Here is an 8195-nt window from a genome sequence, read left to right as displayed (position 1 = left end):
AAGTAAAGTAAACCAGTCACAAAAGGGCAAGTGCTGCATGATGTTATTTGAATAGTCAAATTGAGAGAAGCAGGAAGTAGAATGGTAGCCTTCCAGGAACAGCAGACATGAGAAAGGGGATTCATTTAGCAGATTCAGAGTTTTACATTGGGAGGACGATAAAGTTCTGCGTATGGACCATTGAGATGGCTGCCCCAGCAATGGGAATGTATTTCATGTCATTGAACTGTACATTTAAAAACTGTTAAAATTAATTCTGTTGTTACATGTATTTTGCCAGTTAAAAACTGTGTTCTGCTAAAATGTGACAATCATAAAAATTTACCTAAAGTATATTGTTTTACCCTGAGCAAATGAAGTAATTTCTTAAGATTTTAACTGAAAAATGGGAAGGTAATAATCAGTGGCTGAATCAGAGGATCCTAGTTTGTCTGTATTTGTAGCTAATATTCCCTACTCACATGGTATGCCTATAATCTTTCCCAGTTGACATGACCTTCTAGCTGCTCCCCTATGTTTGTTACTCAATTTGGGAACACCAAAGAATCCAGAGTGGCTAGCAATGTGCACTGGGTAGAAAGAAACTTTCTTGGTGCTTGTTTAATAGAAATAGTAGTGAGCTTGCAGAAGTTATGAGATATTTTAGGAATTATTAGTTGTGTCCATGCACACAAGCACGTATGTGTCTTTGTAAGACTCTACAGAGCATTTCATTGGCAAATGAACATTGTCAATTTCCAAAAGAAGGGTATATTATGCAGAGTTCTCAAACATGTTGGTTCACAATCTTATTCTCCATCTCAACAATTTTCCATGAAACAACATTGGGCAATTTTTCACTAGAGGAATTGCTAGCTCTTTTACATTTGTTAAGTTTTATCATTTCATGAGCTTTTATGTGTATGCTCCAAGCAAAACAAGTACCTCTGGATCTAGACTACAAAGCCCTGAAATATACTCTGAGAAAACCAATGTGATTTTGTTGGGTTTTATGCAGAACATACGCTTTGCACATATAAAAGGTGCTGTCACCAAACTTAGACTCTGCCTAGCTGTGGGATTCATGGAGTTGGATCATCTCACTTGGGTGCCACAAATTGTACTTTGAATTTTTTCAGTGCCTGGAAGTATACAGCCTTCATAAACAGCTCTATAATTTCTTATTCTAACCCCAGTTTTCCAAATGTGTTTTGTAATTTTGGATTTGTGAGTTTTAAAACTACAATACAAAGCTTATACTATTATATTACACTTCAGTGGAGCCTGGAGACACATCCTCTAAACAAATGGAGCAATATTTACTGGATATTTATGCTTAATAGGATTAATAGAGATTCTAAATAAATATACCAGTATATACTACATTTTGTGACCAAAGGAATTTATTGAGTCACTTACTAAAAATAACTTTTGGCTTCAGAGGTTTTTGAGATTTTGTGTTAGAGGATAAAAGGTCATAGGCATACTAGGGAAACTGATGTTGAGTTAACGTTAATCAACTGTTAGTAACCAAGGCTTCATATTTCTCAATATTCTGACATTTGGAACGCTGATGGAGAAGTTCCCATTGAAGTAATTCTTCAGTGGAAAAAGAAGGAGTAATTTAACCTAAATATTCCTTTTCTATTCCTTTCTTCTTGATGACCTCTAATATTATTACAAATAATAAGTTCATTTGTTTTAACTCTCCATCTTCAATAAAAGAAGGTAAAAATTTCCAAATTAATGGAAAAATAAAACAATAAGAATGAAATAGTTGTGAGACTCAGAGTCACACAAAAAGAATGGGAGAATGGTAAAATGATCATGGACCCTCCCACTTGGGCATCACTGTATCTATCTGGAGGGCCAAGATATGAACCAGAATTTAGCAGGGATGACTAAACTGATAATCACCAGCATGGCCTTTGTAGAATCACATGGCTTTGATATTTCAGTCTTCCCATCTGTAAACTGAGGGTTGGACAGTCCTTTTAAGGTCCATTTGGTACCTGGCATCAGAAAACCAAGAACTCACATTAGCGTTTTCTCATTTCTGGGGGGCAGACTTCATGAGAAGAAGGCTGCCATGAATGTCACACACAGAAATTAATTTCCTCTGTGCTCATGATCACCTTATTTTACTGATATCATGTTGAATGAGATATGAAGTGTCTTCAATATGAATTTCATTTAGACTTAATAAGTCACAATTGTGAACTCTAGTGGAATGCCAATAGAGTGATTAACAACTTACTCCTGAAGTTCCTCAAATGTGTAACCCCCTCAAATTATTTTACAGAAATATTATACAGATGAGGAAATTTGCCTTACAGTTTTTTCCTCCACAGTAGAAACATCTTGCAAGTGCTTTGTTCTAACCAAACAGGAAAACAAGGAGATAAAAAAGGGCGAATATCAGTCACATCGAGCCCAACAAGAAGCAAAAAATAAACTCCAAAATTTTTTGAAAACATATAAATCCCCATTTCCCCAAACACTCTTTTTGCCTCTGCCCTACCTCTGTTGATCTTGATGCTCCTATGTTGAGGACTCTTGATTTTTGCTCATTTTCCTCTTCCCTAGGAACCAACTAAAAACACAAATACTGGAACAGAAGCTTTCTTTTAATTTTGCTTTATCCTAACTTAAAGAAAGTAACCGGCACCATCTCCTAGACTTTAGCATCCACGTTCCCCCTGTTTCTGAAGTAGCTAACCACTGTCATAGCTAGTGTGTAACAGAGGCGTGACCAATTGGAGATCCAAGACCGGTACTCTTTCATCAATTTAGCGTGCTGGCTGCCATCCCAAGTTAAAATAAGATAGCTCCTTTCATAAGTCCCTACTGCATTAAATCCTCCGCTATAACACAGTGAGCTTCAACCATGACATGTGCTTCATGAGGCTGGGGCCTTGCAAGTGCAGCACCTGAGAAAAATTAAGGGCAGAGTTGAAAATCACATCCATCTGGGCGCTAGCATGTGTTAAGCAGGGTTCTGCTGTTAAGGGGTTTTAAGTGCATGACTGGTACACCTCAGGGCAAAGCCCAATCTTCCCGAGAATCTGTTCCTGCTTTGCCTTCATTTCTGCTTTAATCAGTCCCATTCAATTTTCAAGTCTCTTTCTCACTTTGCAAAGTGCCAGACAAATTACTAGTATCCTCTCTCAATCTCTGGCTACTCTGGTTTCAGAAGTCATACCCCCAAGAATGTTTCAGAGTAGATCTTATTCAAAATATACTTAATAAAATTTTAGGAACATAATTAAAGCAAAGACTTTATGTAATTCTTATAGCTCTCCATTATCTATGCTCTAATCCTCTTATGAATGTGCGTATTGTCTTAATGTTTTACTCTATTGCTCCTCCAAAGTAATTTTTTTACTTCTCAGCTTCAGCATCATGTTTTTCTCCATCACAGACCAGCACAGGATGTTAGAATTATCAACTGGGACTTACTGATATTCAACTGTTTTTGATTTAAAAGAGGGCAGTTTTATACAGTTAAAGTCAATATGCTGGAAAGCAAACTCATTTCAGCATAGTTTTTCTTTCTTTAAGAGAAAAATGATACAGAAAAGAAAAAGAAAAGGAAAAAGAGACAAGCAAATAACGATAACAACAAACCCAAAAGAATAACGGAATAGGTTTTCTTTTTTTTTTTTTTTTTAAATATGGAACGCTTCACGAATTTGCGTGTCATCCTTGCGCAGGGGCCATGCTAATCTTCTCTGTATCGTTCCAATTTTAGTATATGTGCTGCCGAAGCGAGCACCGGAATAGGTTTTCAAAACAAGATGACAGGAATGTAACAGTGTTTGCAATATTGCGTATTGTTACCTTCAAAAGTATTGCTTAGATTGTCAGATACAGACGTATAAAACTGACCTAATCATATGAGTATTAACTGTTGTTTTCCAAGAACTAATAGAATTAGTAGTAGAGTCATCTTACCTGTCATATATATATATTTTTTTTCCTTTTCCTTTCCTTCTTTCCTCCTTTTCCCTATCCCAGTTACTTTTCCTCTTTGAACAGTTTCTTACCCTTATATAATATTTCTTATAGATTTTGTGTCTTGTTTTCCCTTTTAGTTGCTTATACTAGGGAGATGAAATGATATTTACACATGTGTTTGATTTATTTCACTTATAAGTATGGTCTAAGTTGTTTCCATTTACTTATAAAAGCTTTGATATGATCTTTATTTATAGGTCAGTAGTATTTCATTGTATAAAAATTTCACATCTTTTTTTTATCCATTCCTCGATTGATGGGTACTTGGGTTGTTTCCAAAATTTGACTATTAAAAATTGTGCTGCTATAAACGTGGGTGCACATATATCACTGTGGTGTGATGTTTTCAACTCTTCTGGGAACATGTCCAGAAGTGGGATAGCTGAGTCAAATGAAACCTCTAATCCTGGCTTTTTGAGGACCTTCACACTGATTTCCCCAGTGGTTGTACCAGTCAACACTCCCACCACCAGTGGAGAAGAGTTCCTTCATCTCCATAGCCCCTCCAGAATTTATTATTCGTTGACTTCTTGAACTTGGCCATTCTTTCTGGAGTGAGATGGACTCTCAGTGGTATTTTAATTTGCATTTCTGTAATGATCAATGATGCTGAACATTTTTCATAAATTTATTTGCCATTTGTATTTCTTCATCTGAGAAGTGTGTATTAACCTCAGATGCCCATTTTTGGGTCCTTTACTTTTGAGGGCCTGATTTTTAAAAAATTCATGATATGTTCTAGATAAAATACCTTTGAGGGACAGTTGGCTAAGATATTTTCCCAATTTGTAAATCTTTTTCACTCTGTTGGAGATTTCTTTGACATGCAAAAACTTTTTAATAAGGCAAGATCCCAGTTGTTGATTCTGGGAAGTATATCCCATGTAGTTTGATTTTGTTCATGAACTCTGTGCCTACCTCTAATTATGTCAAGACTTCTACCTACTTTGTATTCCATCGGATTTAGTGTTACTGTTTTAATATTTATATCTTTGATCTATTTTGACTTTAGCTTAGTGCATGTTGATAGACATTGGTATAGTTTTAGTTTTTAGCATATGGAAAGCCAGGTTTTCCAGAAGCACTTATCAAAGAGGCTATCTTTCTTTCAGTGAACATATTCGGCCCCTTTGTCAAAGATCAGGCAGCTGAGTGTGTTTGTAGTTGTGGCTGTATCTTCCAATTTATTCCATTGATCCTCAGGTCTGTTTTCATTCCAGTGCCGTAGTCACAGTAGCCAGGGATTGTGATGCCTCCTGCCTTGCCTTTCTTGCCCAGAACTGCCTTTGCTATTCTAGGTTTCTTCTGGCTGCAGATAAATTTTAGGAACAGTTTCTCTAGATCTGTGAGGTATTTTGTTCAGAATTGTGTTAAATCTGTATAACAATTTTGGGAGAATGGCCATTTTCATAATGTTTGTTCTTCTTATCCATGAACAAGGAATGTCTTTCTATTTTCTGAACTCCTCTTCAATTTCTTTTTCCAGAGTAATGTACTTTTCAATGTACAGATATTTTACTTTATTAGATTGATTCCTAAGTATTTCATTTTTCTGGATGCTATAGTGAAGGGTGTAGTTTTGCCTATTTTTCTCTCAATGAATTTGTTGCTTGTGTACAGAAATGCTATTGATTTTTTGGGTGCTGACTTTGTATCTAGCTACATTATTGAATTTGATTATTATATCTAGAAGTCTTTCAATGGAGTTGTGGGTGTTTTCCGCATAGATTATCAGAGCATCTACAAATAATGATAATTTAACTTCCTATCCTTATTCTTTTTATTTCTTTCTCTTGTCTAATTTCTCTGGCTAATGTTTCCAGAATGTACTGAATAGGGGTGGTGATAATGGACATTCTTGTCTTGCTCTTTATTTTAGGTTGAAAGTTTTCAGTTTTTGTCCATTTAAATAAGATGTTGGCTGTTGGTCTATCACATATACTTTTTATCAGATTGAGGTAAAGACCATCTATTATTATTTTCCAGGGGGTTTTTATCATGAATGACTGTTGGACTTTGTCAAAAGTTTTTTCTGCATCTATTGAGATGAGCATGCAATCCTTTGGCTCTGTTGATATGGTGGGTTATGTTTATTGATCTGTATATGTTGAACAACCCCTGCATTGCTGGGATGAATCTCACTTGATCATGGTGCATGATCTTCTTGATGATTTGTTGTATTCTATTTGCCAGTATTTTGCTGAGGATTTTTGTTACCTATATTCATTAATGAAATTGGTCTGAAATTTTCTTTTTTGGTTGTGCCTTTCTCTGATTTGGGTATTAGGGTTATACTTGCTTTCAGGAACGAGTTAGAGAGACTTGTTTCCCTTTCATTATCATTGAAGAGTTTGAGGAGTGTTGGAATTAAGTCTTCCCTAAAGTCTTGTAGAATTCAGCAGTGAATCCATCAAGATCTGGGCTTTTCTTTGTTGGTAAGGTTTTAATCACATTTTCAGTTTTGTTAAGTGAAAATTAGGTTATTCAGCAGTTTTATATCTTCTTACTTCAACTTTGGTAATTCATATATTTCTAGGAATTTGTCCATTTCTTCTGTATAATTGAACCCAAGACAGTAAAGATTTTTGAAGTAGGTATTGATAATCTGTATTTCCACAGGGTTTGTAGTGATTTACACCTTTTTATTTCTTGTTGCTTAAGATTTGAGTTTTTCTTTCCTCTTTTTGATAAGATTGTCTAGGGTTTTATCATTTTATTTATTCTTTCAAAGAACCAACTCTTTGATTCATTAGTTCTTTGCATTGGTTTCTTAGTTTCTTGGTTTCTTGCATTGATTTCTGATCTGATCTTTATAATTTCCTCCCTTCTTTGAGCTTTGGGGTTGACTTGTTCTTTTTTCCTAAAAGTTTGAGGTGCAACATTGTTTATTTGTGCTGTTAGTTGTATCTTCCTGATGTAGGAGCTTAATTCTATAAATTTCCCACTGAGGGTTGTTCCACAGGTTATGGAATTTTGTATTTGCATTTTTCTTCAATTGTAGATATTGTTTAATTTCTTCTATGACTCATTGGTTGTTTAGGAGAGTGTTATTTAATTTCCATGTGTTTATGGGGTTTTTGTGGGACTTTTGTCATTAATGTCCAATTTTATTGCACTCTAGTCAGATAACATGCATGGGATGATTTCAGTTCCTGTACATTTCCTTAAGCATGTCCTATGGGATAGTATATGGTCTATTTTAGAGAATGATCCATGTGCAGCAGAGAAGAATCTGCATTTTTATGTTATGGGTGGAATACTCAGTACGCATCTACTGAGTCTATTCGTTCACAAGTTTGATTCAGTTCTGTTATTTCTTTGCTGATTTTTTGTTTGGTCGATCTGTCTTTGTGAGAATGGGGTGTTGAGGTCCCCTGTATAGCAAAAACTGTATTTTTGCTTATTTGATTTTTTATGTCTATTAAGATTTGTCTTACATAGTTGGGTGTTCCCATAGTTGGTGCATACATGTTTATGTTTGTATGTAGTGACCTTCTTTATCTTTTGATAATTTTTGGTTTGAAGTTCACATTGTGTACAAACAGAACTGCTACCCCTTTTTTCTTGGTTCCTATTGCATGGAGTATTTTTTCCATCCTTTGACTTTTAGTCTACAAATTTCCTTTTGAATTAAATGCGTTTCTTATACACAGCATATTATTGGATTTTGTTTCTTAATCCACTCTGCCAATCTGTTTCTTTTTATTGGTCAGTTGAGACCATTTACATTGATGGATATAACTGATAAATACTGATTTATCCTTGTCATGTTATCTTTCTGTTGCTGGTTTTTTATTTTTTCTCTTTAATTGTTTGCCCTACTTAGTGGTTTCCTTCTGCTGTTGTTCTTGGAATAGAGGTCATCTTTTATCTCTTTCTAGAGCATCTTTCAGTCTCTTTATAGTGTTGGTTTGGTGGTTATGAATTTCTTCAGTTGTTCTTTCTTTTGGATGTATCTTATTTCTTCATCAGTTTTCAAAGATAGTTTTGCAAGTAACATCAATCTTGGTTGGAAGTTGTTTTCCCTCAGGACTTGAAATACTTCACTCCAAGCTCTTCTTTACTTGAAGGCTTGTGTTGAGAAGTCTGCCATGATTATGATAGGCTTTCTTTCATAGGTGATCTGTTTCTCTTCTCTGAGAGTTTTTAGTATTCTGTTCTTGTGCTGAATTTCTGGAACCCTCATTATTATATGTCTG

General features: G+C 35.2%; 1 non-coding gene across 1 annotated transcript; it reads right to left on the bottom strand.

Annotated features, from left to right (window-relative positions):
- Positions 1-3647: 3647 nt before the first annotated feature.
- On the bottom strand, positions 3648-3754 carry LOC111757687 (U6 spliceosomal RNA). The gene has a single exon (XR_002791974.1). It is a non-coding gene; the product is annotated as a U6 spliceosomal RNA (small nuclear RNA).
- Between the last annotated feature and the right edge of the window lie 4441 nt (positions 3755-8195).

This window comes from Cavia porcellus, unplaced genomic scaffold, assembly GCF_034190915.1.
Source record: "Cavia porcellus strain 051 isolate PalLab524CR breed Dunkin Hartley unplaced genomic scaffold, mCavPor4.1 scaffold_9, whole genome shotgun sequence".
NCBI lineage: Eukaryota > Metazoa > Chordata > Mammalia > Rodentia > Caviidae > Cavia > Cavia porcellus.
Note: the sequence above shows the minus strand (reverse complement) of the source record. Positions and strands in the feature narration are given on the sequence as shown.